Below are 21,708 nucleotides of genomic sequence, written 5' to 3'. Positions count from 1 at the left end.
TGCGTATAAATTTTGGGTTGGATTGGAAATTGAGCTGTGTACATATCTGTCCATTCCATCCCTGGATTCCTCCCCTATCCATAAATGGTTCTGCATTCACGTGAGCCTATTGTTACAGTTGTCATTGTGAAGCTGACGGTGATTCTGATCACACTTCTGTAGTATAAATATACACAGGTCTGTGCGTAACTCCGTACGATTGCAGCAGCTGAAATAGAACGCGACTTTGTCCCGCGTGCAAACCCAGGTGATGGTTATCCGCACGCTTCTCGTCAGCAAGGAGGACGCTGGGAGGCCCCGCAAGATGAAAGACTTCGCTGGCAGCGTGATGACCGGAAGAAGACGTGTCCAAGACGGCGGTGGCCCAGCGAAGACAACGAGCCCTTGGAGTCTTCCCAGCCTGCCAAGCTGGATTCGGCGGCAATAGCGAAATCGGGATAGAACTGTTATAAAACTGGGGGAAAAAAAATAATAATAACAAAAACATGTTCATTTATTATCTACTACAATAAATATTTATTTCCGAAGAAAATCACTTGTGATATTTCTTCTTGGTTGGTTCACTGCTTTATTTACACACCTGTGTTAAAATCCTATGGTTTACAATGTTTTTAAAAATAAAACTCATAATTAAGGCTATGGGGTTGTCACAGAAGCCGCGGTCATCACGTGAGTTGTGAATTTCAGGTCCGCTATAACCTGGACACGACTGCATAAATATTCAATCAAGCGCTCTCGAAGTTGGACTATCAGTAAAGAGGAGCCCTGGCAACCACGAGCAATTGGTCTGTGCAGATACACGCAGACACAGAGATACTACCACGTTACAGACACGGAGATACACAGCGATACAGAAGCACAGATACCACACTCTATAGCTCGCCACACTTTACAGCTCACCACACTCCACAGCTCACCACACTCCACAGCTCACCACACTCCAAAGTTCACAACAACTTACCACACTCAGCTCACCACACTCCACAGCTCACAACACTCCACAACTCACCACACTCCACAGCTCACCACTCTTAGCTCACCACACTCCACAGCTCACCACACAACTCACCACACTTCACAGCTCACCACACAACTCACCACACTTCACAACTCAACACTCCACAGCTCACCACACCCCACCGCTCACCACACAACTCACCACACTCAACACACCACACTCCACAGCTCACCACACTCCACAGCTCCCCAGACTCCAAAGCTCACCACACTCAACTCACCACACTCCCCACGCTATCGCTATGAGCCCCACATGCCGCTCACCTCACCTCACCGCTCACCTCACCGCCCACCTCACCTCACCGCTCACCTCACCGCCCACCTCACCTCACCGCTCACCTCACCGCTGACCTCACCTCACCGCTCACCTCACCGCTCACCTCACCTCACCTCACCGCTCACCTCACCGCTCACCTCACCGCTCACCGCTCACCTCACCACTCACCTCACCTCACCTCACCGCTCACCTCACCGCTCACCTCACCTCACCGCTCACCTCACCGCTCACCTCACCTCACCGCTCACCTCACCGCCCACCTCACCTCACCGCTCACCTCACCGCCCACCTCACCTCACCGCTCACCTCACCGTCCACCTCACCTCACCGCTCACCTCACCGCCCACCTCACCGCTCACCTCACCGCCCACCTCACCTCACCGCTCACCTCACCGCCCACCTCACCTCACCGCTCACCTCACCGCCCACCTCACCTCACCGCTCACCTCACCGCCCACCTCACCTCACCGCTCACCTCACCGCCCACCTCACCTCACCGCTCACCTCAACGCTCACCTCACCGCTCACCGCTGACCTCACCGCTCACCTCTCCGCTCACCTTACCGCTCACCTCACCGCTCACCGCTCACCTCACCGCTCACCTCACCGCTCACAGACACCTCACCACTCACCTCACCTCAACGCTCACCTCACCTCACCGCTCACCTCACCTCACCTCACCCCTCACCTCACCTCACCGCTCACCTCACCGCCCACCTCACCTCACCGCTCACCTCACCGCCCACCTCACCTCACCGCACCTCACCGCTCACCTCACCGCCCACCTAACCTCACCGCTCACCTCACCGCCCACCTCACCTCACCGCTCACCTCACCGCCCACCTCACCTCACCGCTCACCTCACCGCCCACCTCACCTCACCGCTCACCTCACCGCCCACCTCACCTCACCGCTCACCTCACCGCCCACCTCACCTCACCGCTCACCTCACCGCCCACCTCACCTCACCGCTCACCTCACCGCCCACCTCACCTCACCGCTCACCTCAACGCTCACCTCACCGCTCACCGCTGACCTCACCGCTCACCTCTCCGCTCACCTTACCGCTCACCTCACCGCTCACCGCTCACCTCACCGCTCACCTCACCGCTCACAGACACCTCACCGCTCACCTCACCTCAACGCTCACCTCACCTCACCGCTCACCTCACCTCACCTCACCCCTCACCTCACCTCACCGCTCACCTCACCGCCCACCTCACCTCACCGCTCACCTCACCGCCCACCTCACCTCACCGCACCTCACCGCTCACCTCACCGCCCACCTAACCTCACCGCTCACCTCACCGCCCACCTCACCTCACCGCTCACCTCACCGCCCACCTCACCTCACCGCTCACCTCACCGCCCACCTCACCTCACCGCTCACCTCACCGCCCACCTCACCTCACCGCTCACCTCACCGCCCACCTCACCTCACCGCTCACCTCACCGCCCACCTCACCTCACCGCTCACCTCACCGCCCACCTCACCTCACCGCTCACCTCACCGCCCACCTCACCTCACCGCTCACCTCACCGCCCACCTCACCTCACCGCACCGCTCACCTCACCGCCCACCTCACCTCACCTATATATAAACAATAATATATATTTCTATATATTTTATTATTTTATAAAGTCACGTTGAAGGGAAACAATAAAATATATAATATATAAACAATAATATATATTTTATTATTTTATAAAGTCACGTTGAAGGGAAACAATAAAATATATAATATATAAACAACAATATATTTTTCGATTTAACGCTTTCGTGACTGCAATGATTCATCTTCTTTGGTTCTTTCGGTAAAGTCACGTAGAATGAGAATACAATAATAAATTGCTAAAGTTGAGGGTAAGAATCCACCCATTTTTTCGCCATATAGCATTGTGATATATAACGACTTATTGTTGGTAGCTTAGCTGATTGGAGAATATAGAGTTTATTGATAACATTAAGGTAATTTATATTTTAGTTTTTATTGGTTCACTATATAGTACTGTGAATAGCTCAGATGTGTAGGCCTTGACTTCAACATAGTCATTTCTGTGACCAGTCACTAGCTAATCACTCAGTTATTTCAATGCTAAATTCGCCTAGTTATTTCAATGCTAAATTCTCCTGTTTGATTTGTACTAAGTGCCTCGGTGAATGTGTATGGTCTGACTTTAACGTAGCTATTTCTGTGAGCAGTTACAAGCTAATCACTCAGCTATTTCAATGCTAAATTCTATGCTAATTCCATTGTCAAGGGGTGCCTCTGCGGATGTGTATGCTTTAACTTAGCTATTTCAATTGCTAAATTCTATGCTAATTCCATTGTCAAGGGGTGCCTCTGCAGATGTGTATGCTTTAACTTTTAACATAACTATTTCTGTGACCAGTCACAAGCTAATCATTCAGCCATTTCAATGCTAAATTATATGCTAATTCCTTTGTCAAGGCGCTTTGTTCCTCTCACACAGCTTAAAAGCCGTAATCTGAACGTGGCTCTTTCACTCCAGCGCTGTCCTACCAGACAGTCTCGTCCCTTCACCTGATGAAGGCCGCTTGTGTTGTGGCCGAAACGTCGTGAAAATATTATTGTGTTATTTTATTTTATCAATTTATTATTTTATTCTCATTCTACGTGACTTTATCGAAAGAACCAAAGAAGAACAATATATTTATATATATTTTATTATTTTCTTGTTTCCCTTCAACGTGACTTTACCGAAAGAGCTAAGAATATTTATTATACTCTTTGGTTCTTTCGGTAAAGTCACGTAGGTAGAAAAATAATAGATCACGACGTTTCGATCGCAACACAAGCAATCGTCATCAGGTGGGACAACCACAGCAAGACCACCTGATGACGATTGCTTGTGTTGCGATCGAAACTTCGTGATCTATTGTTTTTCTACCTACGTGACTTTTACCGAAAGAACCAAAGAAAATGGATTCCTGCAGTCACGAAAGCTTCAAATCAAGATTGAAACAAATATTGTTTGACTGGGTATTGCATTGTACATTCCTGCATCATACATTATACATCACACATTCTTGAAGATATGCCATGCGTATAAATTTTGGGTTGGATTGGAAATTGAGCTGTGTACATATCTGTCCATTCCATCCCTGGATTCCTCCCCTATCCATAAATGGTTCTGCATTCACGTGAGCCTATTGTTACAGTTGTCATTGTGAAGCTGACGGTGATTCTGATCACAGTTCTGTAGTATAAATATACACAGGTCTGTGCGTAACTCCGTACGATTGCAGCAGCTGAAATAGAACGCGACTTTGTCCCGCGTGCAAACCCAGGTGATGGTTATCCGCACGCTTCTCGTCAGCAAGGAGGACGCTGGGAGGCCCCGCAAGATGAAAGACTTCGCTGGCAGCGTGATGACCGGAAGAAGACGTGTCCAAGACGGCGGTGGCCCAGCGAAGACAACGAGCCCTTGGAGTCTTCCCAGCCTGCCAAGCTGGATTCGGCGGCAATAGCGAAATCGGGATAGAACTGTTATAAAACTGGGGGAAAAAAAATAATAATAACAAAAACATGTTCATTTATTATCTACTACAATAAATATTTATTTCCGAAGAAAATCACTTGTGATATTTCTTCTTGGTTGGTTCACTGCTTTATTTACACACCTGTGTTAAAATCCTATGGTTTACAATGTTTTTAAAAATAAAACTCATAATTAAGGCTATGGGGTTGTCACAGAAGCCGCGGTCATCACGTGAGTTGTGAATTTCAGGTCCGCTATAACCTGGACACGACTGCATAAATATTCAATCAAGCGCTCTCGAAGTTGGACTATCAGTAAAGAGGAGCCCTGGCAACCACGAGCAATTGGTCTGTGCAGATACACGCAGACACAGAGATACTACCACGTTACAGACACGGAGATACACAGCGATACAGAAGCACAGATACCACACTCTATAGCTCGCCACACTTTACAGCTCACCACACTCCACAGCTCACCACACTCCAAAGTTCACAACAACTTACCACACTCAGCTCACCACACTCCACAGCTCACAACACTCCACAACTCACCACACTCCACAGCTCACCACTCTTAGCTCACCACACTCCACAGCTCACCACACAACTCACCACACTTCACAGCTCACCACACAACTCACCACACTTCACAACTCAACACTCCACAGCTCACCACACCCCACCGCTCACCACACAACTCACCACACTCAACACACCACACTCCACAGCTCACCACACTCCACAGCTCCCCAGACTCCAAAGCTCACCACACTCAACTCACCACACTCCCCACGCTATCGCTATGAGCCCCACATGCCGCTCACCTCACCTCACCGCTCACCTCACCGCCCACCTCACCTCACCGCTCACCTCACCGCCCACCTCACCTCACCGCTCACCTCACCGCTGACCTCACCTAACCGCTCACCTCACCGCTCACCTCACCTCACCTCACCGCTCACCTCACCGCTCACCTCACCGCTCACCGCTCACCTCACCACTCACCTCACCTCACCTCACCGCTCACCTCACCTCACCGCTCACCTCACCGCTCACCTCACCTCACCGCTCACCTCACCGCCCACCTCACCTCACCGCTCACCTCACCGCCCACCTCACCTCACCGCTCACCTCACCGTCCACCTCACCTCACCGCTCACCTCACCGCCCACCTCACCGCTCGCCTCACCGCCCACCTCACCTCACCGCTCGCCTCACCGCCCACCTCACCTCACCGCTCGCCTCACCGCCCACCTCACCTCACCGCTCACCTCACCGCCCACCTCACCTCACCGCTCACCTCTCCTCACCGCTCACCTCACCGCTCACCTCACCTCACCGCCCACCTCACCGCTCACCTCACCTCACCGCTCACCTCACCGCTCACCTCACCTCACCGCTCACCTCACCGCTCACCGCTCACCTCACCGCTCACCGCTCACCTCACCGCTCACCTCACCGCTCACCTCACCTCACCGCTCACCTCACCGCTCACCTCACCTCACCGCTCACCGCTCACCTCACCGCCCACCTCACCTCACCGCTCACCTCACCGCCCACCTCACCTCACCGCTCACCTCACCGCCCACCTCACCTCACCGCTCACCTCACCGCCCACCTCACCTCACCGCTCACCTCACCGCCCACCTCACCTCACCGCTCACCTCACCGCCCACCTCACCTCACCGCTCACCTCACCGCCCACCTCACCTCACCGCTCACCTCACCGCCCACCTCACCTCACCGCTCACCTCACCGCCCACCTCACCTCACCGCTCACCTCACCGCCCACCTCACCTCACCGCTCACCTCACCGCCCACCTCACCTCACCGCTCACCTCACCGCCCACCTCACCTCACCGCTCACCTCACCGCCCACCTCACCTCACCGCTCACCTCACCGCCCACCTCACCTCACCGCTCACCTCACCGCCCACCTCACCTCACCGCTCACCTCACCGCCCACCTCACCTCACCGCTCACCTCACCGCCCACCTCACCTCACCGCTCACCTCACCGCCCACCTCACCTCACCGCTCACCTCACCGCCCACCTCACCTCACCGCTCACCTCACCGCCCACCTCACCTCACCGCTCACCTCACCGTCCACCTCACCTCACCGCTCACCTCACCGCCCACCTCACCTCACCGCTCACCTCACCGCCCACCTCACCTCACCGCTCACCTCACCGCCCACCTCACCTCACCGCTCACCTCACCGCCCACCTCACCTCACCGCTCACCTCACCGCCCACCTCACCTCACCGCTCACCTCACCGCTGACCTCACCTCACCGCTCACCTCACCGCTCACCTCACCTCACCTCACCGCTCACCTCACCGCTCACCTCACCGCTCACCGCTCACCTCACCACTCACCTCACCTCACCGCTCACCTCACCGCTCACCTCACCTCACCGCTCACCTCACCGCTCACCTCACCTCACCGCTCACCTCACCGCCCACCTCACCTCACCGCTCACCTCACCGCCCACCTCACCTCACCGCTCACCTCACCGTCCACCTCACCTCACCGCTCACCTCACCGCCCACCTCACCGCTCACCTCACCGCCCACCTCACCTCACCGCTCACCTCACCGCCCACCTCACCTCACCTCACCTCGCCTCACCGCTCACCTCGCCTCACCGCTCACCTCACCTCACCGCTCACCTCACCTCACCGCTCACCTCACCGCTCACCTCACCTCACCGCTCACCTCACCTCACCTCGCCTCACCGCTCACCTCACCGCTCACCTCACCTCACCGCTCACCTCACCTCACCTCGCCTCACCGCTCACCTCGCCTCACCGCTCACCTCACCTCACCTCACCGCTCACCTCACCTCATCGCTCACCTCACCTCACCGCTCACCTCACCTCACCGCTCACCTCACCTCACCGCTCACCTCACCCCACCTCACCGCTCACCTCATCACACCGCTCACCTCACCTCACACCTCACCGCTCAGCTCACCTCACCGCTCACCTCACCGCTCACCTCACCTCACCGCTCACCTCATCTCACCTCACCGCTCACCTCACCTCACCTCACCGCTCACCTCACCTCACCTCACCGCTCACCTCACCTCACCTCACAGCTCACCTCACCTCACCTCTCACCTCACCTCACCGCTCACCTCACCTCACCGCTCACCTCACCTCACCGCTCACCTCACCTCACCGCTCACCTCACCTCACCTCACCGCTCACCTCACCGCTCACCTCACCTCACCGCTCACCTCACCTCACCGCTCACCTCACCTCACCGCTCACCTCACCTCACCGCTCACCTCACCTCACCGCTCACCTCACCGCTCACCTCACCTCACCGCTCAGCTCACCTCACCGCTCAGCTCACCTCACCGCTCCGCTCACCTCACCGCTCCGCTCACCTCAGCGCTCAGGTCACCTCACCGCTCAGCTCAGCTCACCGCTCAGCTCAGCTCACCGCTCAGCTCAGCTCACCGCTCAGCTCACCACCCAGCTCACCACCCAGCTCACCACCCAGCTCACCACTCAGCTCGCCACTCAGCTCGCCACTCAGCTCACCACACTCCACAGCTCACCACTCACCTCACCGCTCACCTCACCGCCCACCTCACCTCACCGCTCACCTCACCGCCCACCTCACCTCACCGCTCACCTCACCGCCCACCTCACCTCACCGCTCACCTCACCGCCCACCTCACCTCACCGCTCACCTCACCGCCCACCTCACCTCACCGCTCACCTCACCGCCCACCTCACCTCACCGCTCACCTCACCGCCCACCTCACCTCACCGCTCACCTCACCGCCCACCTCACCTCACCGCTCACCTCACCGCCCACCTCACCGCCCACCTCACCTCACCGCTCACCTCACCGCCCACCTCACCTCACCGCTCACCTCACCGCCCACCTCACCGCTCACCTCACCGCCCACCTCACCTCACCGCTCACCTCACCGCTCACCTCACCTCACCGCTCACCTCACCGCTCACCTCACCTCACCGCTCACCTCACCTCACCGCTCACCTCACCGCTCACCTCACCGCTCACCTCACCGCTCACCTCACCTCACCGCTCACCTCACCGCTCACCTCACCGCTCACCGCTCACCTCACCGCTCACCTCACCGCTCACCTCACCTCACCCCTCACCTCACCTCACCCCTCACCTCACCGCTCACCTCTCGCCTCACCGCTCACTTCACCGCTCACCTCACCTCACCGCTCAACTCCCCTCACCGCTCACCTCACCGCTCACCTCACCGCTCACCTCACCTCACCGCTCACCTCACCGCTCACCTCACCGCTCACCTCACCGCTCACCTCTCACCTCACCGCTCACCTCTCACCTCACCGCTCACCTCACCGCTCACCTCTCACCTCACCGCTCACCTCACCGCTCACCTCTCACCTCACCTCACCGCTCACCTCACCGCTCACCTCACCGCTCACCTCACCGCTCACCTCACCTCACCGCTCACCTCAACTCATCTCACCGCTCACCTCACCTCACCGCTCACCTCACCGCTCACCTCACCTCACCGCTCACCTCACCGCTCAGCTCACCGCTCCTCACCTCACCGCTCACCTCACCTCACACCTCACCTTACCTCACCGCTCACCTCAACTCACCTCGCCTCACCGCTCACCTCACCGCTCACCTCACCTCACCGCTCACCTCACCTCACCTCGCCTCACCGCTCACCTCGCCTCACCGCTCACCTCACCTCACCTCGCCTCACCGCTCACCTCGCCTCACCGCTCACCTCACCTCACCTCGCCTCACCGCTCACCTCACCGCTCACCTCACCTCACCGCTCACCTCACCTCACCGCTCACCTCACCTCACCTCACCTCGCCTCACCGCTCACCTCACCTCACCGCTCACCTCACCTCACCTCGCCTCACCGCTCACCTCACCGCTCACCTCACCTCACCGCTCACCTCACCTCACCTCGCCTCACGGCTCACCTCGCCTCACCGCTCACCTCACCTCACCTCACCGCTCACCTCACCTCATCGCTCACCTCACCTCACCGCTCACCTCACCTCACCGCTCACCTCACCTCACCCCACCTCACCGCTCACCTCATCTCACCGCTCACCTCACCTCACACCTCACCGCTCACCTCACCTCACCGCTCACCTCACCGCTCACCTCACCTCACCGCTCACCTCATCTCACCTCACCGCTCACCTCACCTCACCTCACCGCTCACCTCACCTCACCTCACAGCTCACCTCACCTCACCTCTCACCTCACCTCACCGCTCACCTCACCTCACCGCTCACCTCACCTCACCGCTCACCTCACCTCACCGCTCACCTCACCTCACCTCACCGCTCACCTCACCTCACCGCTCACCTCACCTCACCTCACCGCTCACCTCACCTCACCGCTCACCTCACCTCACCTCACCGCTCACCTCACCTCACCGCTCACCTCACCTCACCGCTCACCTCACCTCACCTCACCTCACCGCTCACCTCACCTCACCTCACCGCTCACCTCACCTCACCTCACCGCTCACCTCACCTCACCTCACCGCTCACCTCACCTCACCGCACCGCTCACCTCACCGCTCACCTCACCTCACCTCACCGCTCACCTCACCTCACCGCTCACCTCACCTCACCGCTCACCTCACCTCACCGCTCACCTCACCGCTCACCTCACCTCACCGCTCAGCTCACCTCACCGCTCAGCTCACCTCACCGCTCAGCTCACCGCTCAGCTCAGCTCACCGCTCAGCTCAGCTCACCGCTCAGCTCACCACCCAGCTCACCACCCAGCTCACTACCCAGCTCACCACTCAGCTCACCACTCAGCTCGCCACTCAGCTCGCCACTCAGCTCACTACTCAGCTCACCACTCAGCTCACCACACTCCACAGCTCATCACTCAGCTCACCACACTCCACAGCTCACCACACTCCACAACTCACCACACAGCTCACCACTCAGCTCACCACACTCCACAGCTCACCACTCAGCTCACCACACTCAGCTCACCACTCAGCTCACCACACTCCACAGCTCACCACACTAAGCTCACCACACTTCACAGCTCACCACTCAGCTCACCACACTCCACAGCTCACCACAGCTCACCACACTAAGCTCACCACACTCCACAGCTCACCACTTTCCACAACTCACCACTCAGCTCACCACACTCCACTGCTCACCACACTCCACTGCTCACCACACTCCACAGCTCACCACACTCTACACAGCTCCCAACACAACTCATCACATCAGCTCACCACATTCCAAAGCTCACAACACAACTCACCACACTCAGCTCACCACATTCCACAGCTCACCACATTCCACTGCTCACCACACTCCACAGCTCACCACGCTCAGCAGGTTTAAGCCTGGATACTACTGGCATCATAGACTCAACACAATGCATGACTGCACGGTTAAATAGGCGAGCGGGGACCACTACTTTCGCACCTAATGCCATCCTGATCATGGCCATCATCACCATTGGGTAGACTAATGTCTTTCAGTGTTCTTAACACAATTTATAAACGTGCGTTTAGAGAATTTAGCTGCTACACATGTCCACGTGATCGGCCACTTTCTTGAACTTTCATTCGTGATAGTCAGGTCGCTTCTGAAAAATACCTTTATAGCTCAGTTTGTATCAATTACCTTTTATTGTTCACTTAATGCTTTCGTGACTGCAGGAATTCATATTCTTTGGGTCTTTCGGTAAAGTCACGGAGATAGGTTAAAAGAAAATAACAACAAATAACAACTACCACGTTTCGATCGCAACACAAGCGTTCGTCATCACGCTTGTGTTGCGATCGAAACGTCGTAGTTTTAATAATGTAATTTTTGGGTTATTTCCTTTGAACCTATCAACGTGACTTTCCCGAAAGACCCAAAGAATATCACCTTTAATTATTTTCACAACTTTATATCATCAAATATCAGAAGCAAAGCAGGCTTGAGCCTCGACCCTGGATCAGTGAGTGGTTTGCGCAGCCGATTGTTGATGTGTAAAGCTGCGTGGCCCTACCCGTTCACGCTGGCGGGACGTGTTGAAGAAGTCTCCTCCACACTGTACCCCAGCAGACATGACCTGCCCGTTCACTCAGTGGCGTTTACCATTCAAACTTTTGGGGCTGACAGAGGCGGGGTGAGGATCAACTGCTGCGCTGCGAGATCGAACTGGCAACCACCGCATTTGCCAGTCGAATGCGGGAACGAACAACACCACGGCAACATCATTCCAATGTGTGTGCGGAATTCCATCTTTATTTAGAAAGTATCAATTCTCTTTGTGAATGCGTATTAACGTTGTTCACTTGGCACCATTGTTGCGTGTTCAGTCTCCATTCACGGTCGTTGGTGACAAAGAGAACGAAAACGGAAGGGGTGCACACACAATACTAGGATGATCTTGATTTTAAAAAATATGTAAATCAATGGGCCATTACTCTCTGGTTCTTTCGGTACAGTCGCGTAGGTAGAAACAAAATAATAATAATAGATCACGACGTTTCGATCGCAACACAAGCAGCCGTTCTCAGGCGGAAAAAAACAGCGAGAGAGCTGTTACAACAAGGTGATAAAGGTTATAACCTTGTTGTAACAGCGAGAGAGCTGTTACAACAAGGTGATAAAGGTTATAACCTTGTTGTAACAGCGAGAGAGCTGTTACAACCTTGTTTTAAGAGCTGTTACAACAAGGTTGAAACAGTGGAACTGCTCGTTCAGCAGTTCAACTGCTGGATTATTTTTTTCCTCCTAAGGATGACCGCTTGTGTTGTGATCGAAACGTTGTGATCTATTATTATTTTTATAATAATAGATCACAGACACTCGCCAGTGGAGTGGACAACCTCCCGTTGCCATGGCTACGGGGCGGCCCGTTGGGTTCCAACCGTGGACTGTCGTTACGAACCAGTGGGCCACGTGACCACCCCACGTGGTTGAACACGTGGGCCACAGTCGAGTCTTACGAGGAGGAGCAGTGCAGCCGCTCTCTGCTGTTGTGATCGCGATCGAACGGCAAAGATGGATGTGTCCAGATGCAACCCGTACCAAGTGATGCTCACGATGGCGTCTTTAGTCGGATTTGTCACTTGGCAAGGGGTGATGGAGCCGGCCATCTGGCTGCCACCCTCCATACTAAAGGTGAGCGATCACCTGGGGGTTAATTCCCTGATTGGATATCTCGATAACCTGGGTGGCAATGCTGCTAGTCTTGGAAATCCCGATGATCTTGGTGGCAATGTTGCTCCTCTTGGAAATCCCGATGATCTTGGTGGCAGTGCTGCTCTTCTTGGAAATCCCGATGATCTTGGTGGCAATGTTGCTCCTCTTGGAAATCCCGATGATCTTGGTGGCAGTGCTGCTCTTCTTGGAAATCCCGATGATCTTGGTGGCAATGTTGCTCCTCTTGGAAATCCCGATGATCTTGGTGGCAGTGCTGCTCTTCTTGGAAATCCCGATGATCTTGGTGGCAGTGCTGCTCCTCTTGGAAATCCCGATGATCTTGGTGGCAATGTTGCTCCTCTTGGAAATCCCGATGATCTTGGTGGCAATGCCCCCATGGCATATGCCGACTTTGCTTCGACCGATTTTCCGAGCCAATCGATACCGGACAGCAACGAGAGAGAAGACGTCCCCGCCGAGCAGAGGCCGTGCGACATTCAACCACCGCCGGAGCCGCGAGAGCAGCACCGACATAGCCTCTTGTCGACCGTCATCTCCGCAATCAGCACGGGATTCAGTGCAGTGCAAGTGATCGCGTGGATTTGGGCACGCAAGGTACGTTCATCGCACCGCCGCACTACAACAGTCAAATAACACTTTAGCGTGGGGGTAGCGGTCAACTTTAAAATAAGTTAATATCAAATTTGTATACAGTAGATCGATCCCGGAGGGCATTTTGGTCGATTTGAGGCCGCCTCCCCCGCTACTCCCCTGCGCCCCCGCTACCCCCCCCCCACTACCCCCCCTGCTACCCCCCCACTACCCCTCACTACCCCCCCACTATCCCCACCGCTACCCCCCTCCGCTACCCCTCTCCGCTACCCCCCTCCGCTACCTCCCCTGCACACTCCCCCTCTACAACCACCACCACCCGAACCAACCCAACCCCGTTTTGGAGGCAGGTACGGGGGACCTGAACAGCGTCAGAATCTCTCTTGAGACTGGAGCAGTCCGATAAGCTATGAGGCTGTTTTAGTCTTTCACAGACGTCCAGTATGGGCGGGTCAGCAAGTTGTAGCGGCAAACAGAGCCGCGGGGCCTGCAGGAGAATGTGCGAGGCCTATAACAGGTCTCTATTCGGATGTTGCTGGCACGGCATCGGACAGGCGCATTAGCTAGTGAGCAGATGAGGCGACGTGACACATCGTGACTTAGTCGTTGTGTCCCTCTGGCCGCGGAGGGTGATGTGGGTGCGGACTGGGATGGTGGGGAGTTTTGGCCATACTTCACCTGGCTAGTCATTAGATCCGGTTCAGGGAGAGGGACGGACAGAGCGCATGCCCGGAGCTCCGTTTGTTTAAAATCATGGCCAGACGCGCAGCACGGCGTGATTCAGAAGTGTGCAGGGAAAGTTCGTTGTAAAGTGTTGCTCAGAGCAGTGTTGTGTAATTATTCAAGAAACACCTCTTACGTTTTATAATACGAGCAAATTAGGAATCAACGAGCTAGCATAAATAATGTTCGTACCTGTACGTCGAGTAATGTTTCTGAACTCCATTTGGAAATACGGAGCGTGAAGAGTTTTTTTTTGCATGCCAGAGATTCCACATCGTTAACGGGAGTGCGTGTGTGTGCCTCTTATTGTGCATCTTGGCTGTTGCTCTGAGAACAGAAGCCGCGTGATGGCGGCCTGAGCCCACAATTGGTGCGGAAGGCGTTTGTCTACAATTCCAAGGCCCGCTATTTCCAAAGGAGGAACCCGCGTGGGGTGAGTCGCAACACTGGGGGCGCACACAGCCGACAACACAACGCTCGTTGCTCGCGATCCACCGATGAGTCCCAGTGAGAAACGATCACGGGGAAACATTTATTATACTTCTTTTGTTCTTTCGGTAAAGTCACGTAGAATGAGAATAAAATAATAAATTGATAAAATAACACAATAATATTCTCACGACGTTTCGGCCATAGCGGGAAACAGAGCCGCGGGGCCGAAACGTCGTGAGAATATTTTTGTGTTATTTTATTTTATCAATTTATTATTTTATTCTCATTCTACGTGACTTTACCGAAAGAACCAAAGAAGATGAATCATTGCAGTCACGAAAGCTTTAAATCGTAATTTATTATTCTTTTGATTTAAAGCTTTCGTGACTGCAGTAATTCATATACTTAGCTCTTTCAGTAAAGTCACGTTGAAGGGAAACAATAAAATATATAAACAATAATATATTTATATATAATATATAGAAATATATATTATTGTTTATATATTATATATTTTATATATAATATATAGAAATATATATTATTGTTTATATATTATATATTTTATTGTTTCCCTTCAACGTGACTTTATAAAATAATAAAATATATATTATTGTTTATATATTATATATTTTATTGTTTCCCTTCAACGTGACTTTACCGAAAGAGCTAAGAATATGAATTACTGCAGTCACGAAAGCTTTAAATCAAAAGTATAATAAATTTCGATTTAAAGCTTTCGTGACTGCAATGATTCATCTTCTTTGGTTCTTTTGGTAAAGTCACGTAGAATGAGAATAAAATAATAAATTGATAAAATAAAATAACACAATAATATTCTCACGACGTTTCGGCCCCGTGGCTCTGTTTCCCGCTATGGGCGAAACGTCGTGAGAATATTATTGTGTTATTTTATTTTATCAATTTATTATTTTATTCTCATTCTATGTGACTTTACCGAAAGAACAAAAGAAGTATAATAAATGTTTCCCCGTGAATATATATAATATATTATTGTTTAATATATAAACAATAATATATATTTCTATATATTTTATTATTTTATAAAGTCACGTTGAAGGGAAACAATAAAATATATAATATATAAACAATAATATATATTTTATTATTTTATAAAGTCACGTTGAAGGGAAACAATAAAATATATAATATATAAACAACAATATATTTTTCGATTTAACGCTTTCGTGACTGCAATGATTCATCTTCTTTGGTTCTTTCGGTAAAGTCACGTAGAATGAGAATACAATAATAAATTGCTAAAGTTGAGGGTAAGAATCCACCCATTTTTTCGCCATATAGCATTGTGATATATAACGACTTATTGTTGGTAGCTTAGCTGATTGGAGAATATAGAGTTTATTGATAACATTAAGGTAATTTATATTTTAGTTTTTATTGGTTCACTATATAGTACTGTGAATAGCTCAGATGTGTAGGCCTTGACTTCAACATAGTCATTTCTGTGACCAGTCACTAGCTAATCACTCAGTTATTTCAATGCTAAATTCGCCTAGTTATTTCAATGCTAAATTCTCCTGTTTGATTTGTACTAAGTGCCTCGGTGAATGTGTATGGTCTGACTTTAACGTAGCTATTTCTGTGAGCAGTTACAAGCTAATCACTCAGCTATTTCAATGCTAAATTCTATGCTAATTCCATTGTCAAGGGGTGCCTCTGCGGATGTGTATGCTTTAACTTAGCTATTTCAATTGCTAAATTCTATGCTAATTCCATTGTCAAGGGGTGCCTCTGCAGATGTGTATGCTTTAACTTTTAACATAACTATTTCTGTGACCAGTCACAAGCTAATCATTCAGCCATTTCAATGCTAAATTATATGCTAATTCCTTTGTCAAGGCGCTTTGTTCCTCTCACACAGCTTAAAAGCCGTAATCTGAACGTGGCTCTTTCACTCCAGCGCTGTCCTACCAGACAGTCTCGTCCCTTCACCTGATGAAGGCCGCTTGTGTTGTGGCCGAAACGTCGTGAAAATATTATTGTGTTATTTTATTTTATCAATTTATTATTTTATTCTCATTCTACGTGACTTTATCGAAAGAACCAAAGAAGAACAATATATTTATATATATTTTATTATTTTCTTGTTTCCCTTCAACGTGACTTTACCGAAAGAGCTAAGAATATTTATTATACTCTTCGGTTCTTTCGGTAAAGTCACGTAGGTAGAAAAATAATAGATCACGACGTTTCGATCGCAACACAAGCAATCGTCATCAGGTGGGACAACCACAGCAAGACCACCTGATGACGATTGCTTGTGTTGCGATCGAAACTTCGTGATCTATTGTTTTTCTACCTACGTGACTTTTACCGAAAGAACCAAAGAAAATGGATTCCTGCAGTCACGAAAGCTTCAAATCAAGATTGAAACAAATATTGTTTGACTGGGTATTGCATTGTACATTCCTGCATCATACATTATACATCACACATTCTTGAAGATATGCCATGTGTATAAATTTTGGGTTGGATTGGAAATTGAGCTGTGTACATATCTGTCCATTCCATCCCTGGATTCCTCCCCTATCCATAAATGGTTCTGCATTCACGTGAGCCTATTGTTACAGTTGTCATTGTGAAGCTGACGGTGATTCTGATCACAGTTCTGTAGTATAAATATACACAGGTCTGTGCGTAACTCCGTACGATTGCAGCAGCTGAAATAGAACGCGACTTTGTCCCGCGTGCAAACCCAGGTGATGGTTATCCGCACGCTTCTCGTCAGCAAGGAGGACGCTGGGAGGCCCCGCAAGATGAAAGACTTCGCTGGCAGCGTGATGACCGGAAGAAGACGTGTCCAAGACGGCGGTGGCCCAGCGAAGACAACGAGCCCTTGGAGTCTTCCCAGCCTGCCAAGCTGGATTCGGCGGCAATAGCGAAATCGGGATAGAACTGTTATAAAACTGGGGGAAAAAAAATAATAATAACAAAAACATGTTCATTTATTATCTACTACAATAAATATTTATTTCCGAAGAAAATCACTTGTGATATTTCTTCTTGGTTGTTGGTTCACTGCTTTATTTACACACCTGTGTTAAAATTCTATGGTTTACAATGTTTTTAAAAATAAAACTCATAATTAAGGCTATGGGGTTGTCACAGAAGCCGCGGTCATCACGTGAGTTGTGAATTTCAGGTCCGCTATAACCTGGACACGACTGCAGAAATATTCAATCAAGCGCTCTCGAAGTTGGACTATCAGTAAAGAGGAGCCCTGGCAACCACGAGCAATTGGTCTGTGCAGATACACGCAGACACAGAGATACTACCACGTTACAGACACGGAGATACACAGCGATACAGAAGCACAGATACCACACTCTATAGCTCGCCACACTTTACAGCTCACCACACTCCACAGCTCACCACACTCCACAGCTCACCACACTCCAAAGTTCACAACAACTTACCACACTCAGCTCACCACACTCCACAGCTCACAACACTCCACAACTCACCACACTCCACAGCTCACCACTCTTAGCTCACCACACTCCACAGCTCACCACACAACTCACCACACTTCACAGCTCACCACACAACTCACCACACTTCACAACTCAACACTCCACAGCTCACCACACCCCACCGCTCACCACACAACTCACCACACTCAACACACCACACTCCACAGCTCACCACACTCCACAGCTCCCCAGACTCCAAAGCTCACCACACTCAACTCACCACACTCCCCACGCTATCGCTATGAGCCCCACATGCCGCTCACCTCACCTCACCGCTCACCTCACCGCCCACCTCACCTCACCGCTCACCTCACCGCCCACCTCACCTCACCGCTCACCTCACCGCTGACCTCACCTCACCGCTCACCTCACCGCTCACCTTACCTCACCTCACCGCTCACCTCACCGCTCACCTCACCGCTCACCGCTCACCTCACCACTCACCTCACCTCACCTCACCGCTCACCTCACCGCTCACCTCACCTCACCGCTCACCTCACCGCTCACCTCACCTCACCGCTCACCTCACCGCCCACCTCACCTCACCGCTCACCTCACCGCCCACCTCACCGTCCACCTCACCTCACCGCTCACCTCACCGCCCACCTCACCGCTCACCTCACCGCCCACCTCACCTCACCGCTCACCTCACCGCCCACCTCACCTCACCGCTCACCTCACCGCCCACCTCACCTCACCGCTCACCTCACCGCCCACCTCACCTCACCGCTCACCTCAACGCTCACCTCACCGCTCACCGCTGACCTCACCGCTCACCTCTCCGCTCACCTTACCGCTCACCTCACCGCTCACCGCTCACCTCACCGCTCACCTCACCGCTCACAGACACCTCACCGCTCACCTCACCTCAACGCTCACCTCACCTCACCGCTCACCTCACCTCACCTCACCCCTCACCTCACCTCACCGCTCACCTCACCGCCCACCTCACCTCACCGCTCACCTCACCGCCCACCTCACCTCACCGCACCTCACCGCTCACCTCACCGCCCACCTAACCTCACCGCTCACCTCACCGCCCACCTCACCTCACCGCTCACCTCACCGCCCACCTCACCTCACCGCTCACCTCACCGCCCACCTCACCTCACCGCTCACCTCACCGCCCACCTCACCTCACCGCTCACCTCACCGCCCACCTCACCTCACCGCTCACCTCACCGCCCACCTCACCTCACCGCTCACCTCACCGCCCACCTCACCTCACCGCTCAGATCACCGCCCACCTCACCTCACCGCTCACCTCACCGCCCACCTCACCTCACCGCACCGCTCACCTCACCGCCCACCTCACCTCACCTATATATAAACAATAATATATATTTCTATATATTTTATTATTTTATAAAGTCACGTTGAAGGGAAACAATAAAATATATAATATATAAACAATAATATATATTTTATTATTTTATAAAGTCACGTTGAAGGGAAACAATAAAATATATAATATATAAACAACAATATATTTTTCGATTTAACGCTTTCGTGACTGCAATGATTCATCTTCTTTGGTTCTTTCGGTAAAGTCACGTAGAATGAGAATACAATAATAAATTGCTAAAGTTGAGGGTAAGAATCCACCCATTTTTTCGCCATATAGCATTGTGATATATAACGACTTATTGTTGGTAGCTTAGCTGATTGGAGAATATAGAGTTTATTGATAACATTAAGGTAATTTATATTTTAGTTTTTATTGGTTCACTATATAGTACTGTGAATAGCTCAGATGTGTAGGCCTTGACTTCAACATAGTCATTTCTGTGACCAGTCACTAGCTAATCACTCAGTTATTTCAATGCTAAATTCGCCTAGTTATTTCAATGCTAAATTCTCCTGTTTGATTTGTACTAAGTGCCTCGGTGAATGTGTATGGTCTGACTTTAACGTAGCTATTTCTGTGAGCAGTTACAAGCTAATCACTCAGCTATTTCAATGCTAAATTCTATGCTAATTCCATTGTCAAGGGGTGCCTCTGCGGATGTGTATGCTTTAACTTAGCTATTTCAATTGCTAAATTCTATGCTAATTCCATTGTCAAGGGGTGCCTCTGCAGATGTGTATGCTTTAACTTTTAACATAACTATTTCTGTGACCAGTCACAAGCTAATCATTCAGCCATTTCAATGCTAAATTATATGCTAATTCCTTTGTCAAGGCGCTTTGTTCCTCTCACACAGCTTAAAAGCCGTAATCTGAACGTGGCTCTTTCACTCCAGCGCTGTCCTACCAGACAGTCTCGTCCCTTCACCTGATGAAGGCCGCTTGTGTTGTGGCCGAAACGTCGTGAAAATATTATTGTGTTATTTTATTTTATCAATTTATTATTTTATTCTCATTCTACGTGACTTTATCGAAAGAACCAAAGAAGAACAATATATTTATATATATTTTATTATTTTCTTGTTTCCCTTCAACGTGACTTTACCGAAAGAGCTAAGAATATTTATTATACTCTTCGGTTCTTTCGGTAAAGTCACGTAGGTAGAAAAATAATAGATCACGACGTTTCGATCGCAACACAAGCAATCGTCATCAGGTGGGACAACCACAGCAAGACCACCTGATGACGATTGCTTGTGTTGCGATCGAAACTTCGTGATCTATTGTTTTTCTACCTACGTGACTTTTACCGAAAGAACCAAAGAAAATGGATTCCTGCAGTCACGAAAGCTTCAAATCAAGATTGAAACAAATATTGTTTGACTGGGTATTGCATTGTACATTCCTGCATCATACATTATACATCACACATTCTTGAAGATATGCCATGCGTATAAATTTTGGGTTGGATTGGAAATTGAGCTGTGTACATATCTGTCCATTCCATCCCTGGATTCCTCCCCTATCCATAAATGGTTCTGCATTCACGTGAGCCTATTGTTACAGTTGTCATTGTGAAGCTGACGGTGATTCTGATCACAGTTCTGTAGTATAAATATACACAGGTCTGTGCGTAACTCCGTACGATTGCAGCAGCTGAAATAGAACGCGACTTTGTCCCGCGTGCAAACCCAGGTGATGGTTATCCGCACGCTTCTCGTCAGCAAGGAGGACGCTGGGAGGCCCCGCAAGATGAAAGACTTCGCTGGCAGCGTGATGACCGGAAGAAGACGTGTCCAAGACGGCGGTGGCCCAGCGAAGACAACGAGCCCTTGGAGTCTTCCCAGCCTGCCAAGCTGGATTCGGCGGCAATAGCGAAATCGGGATAGAACTGTTATAAAACTGGGGGAAAAAAAATAATAATAACAAAAACATGTTCATTTATTATCTACTACAATAAATATTTATTTCCGAAGAAAATCACTTGTGATATTTCTTCTTGGTTGTTGGTTCACTGCTTTATTTACACACCTGTGTTAAAATCCTATGGTTTACAATGTTTTTAAAAATAAAACTCATAATTAAGGCTATGGGGTTGTCACAGAAGCCGC

The sequence above is a fragment of the Petromyzon marinus genome, chromosome 50 (genome assembly GCF_048934315.1).
Source record: "Petromyzon marinus isolate PM22_M1 ecotype Great Lakes invasive population chromosome 50, UKy_Petmar_22M1.pri1.0, whole genome shotgun sequence".
NCBI lineage: Eukaryota > Metazoa > Chordata > Hyperoartia > Petromyzontiformes > Petromyzontidae > Petromyzon > Petromyzon marinus.
The sequence above is the reverse complement of the archived record's forward strand: the minus strand, read 5'-3'. Positions refer to the sequence as shown.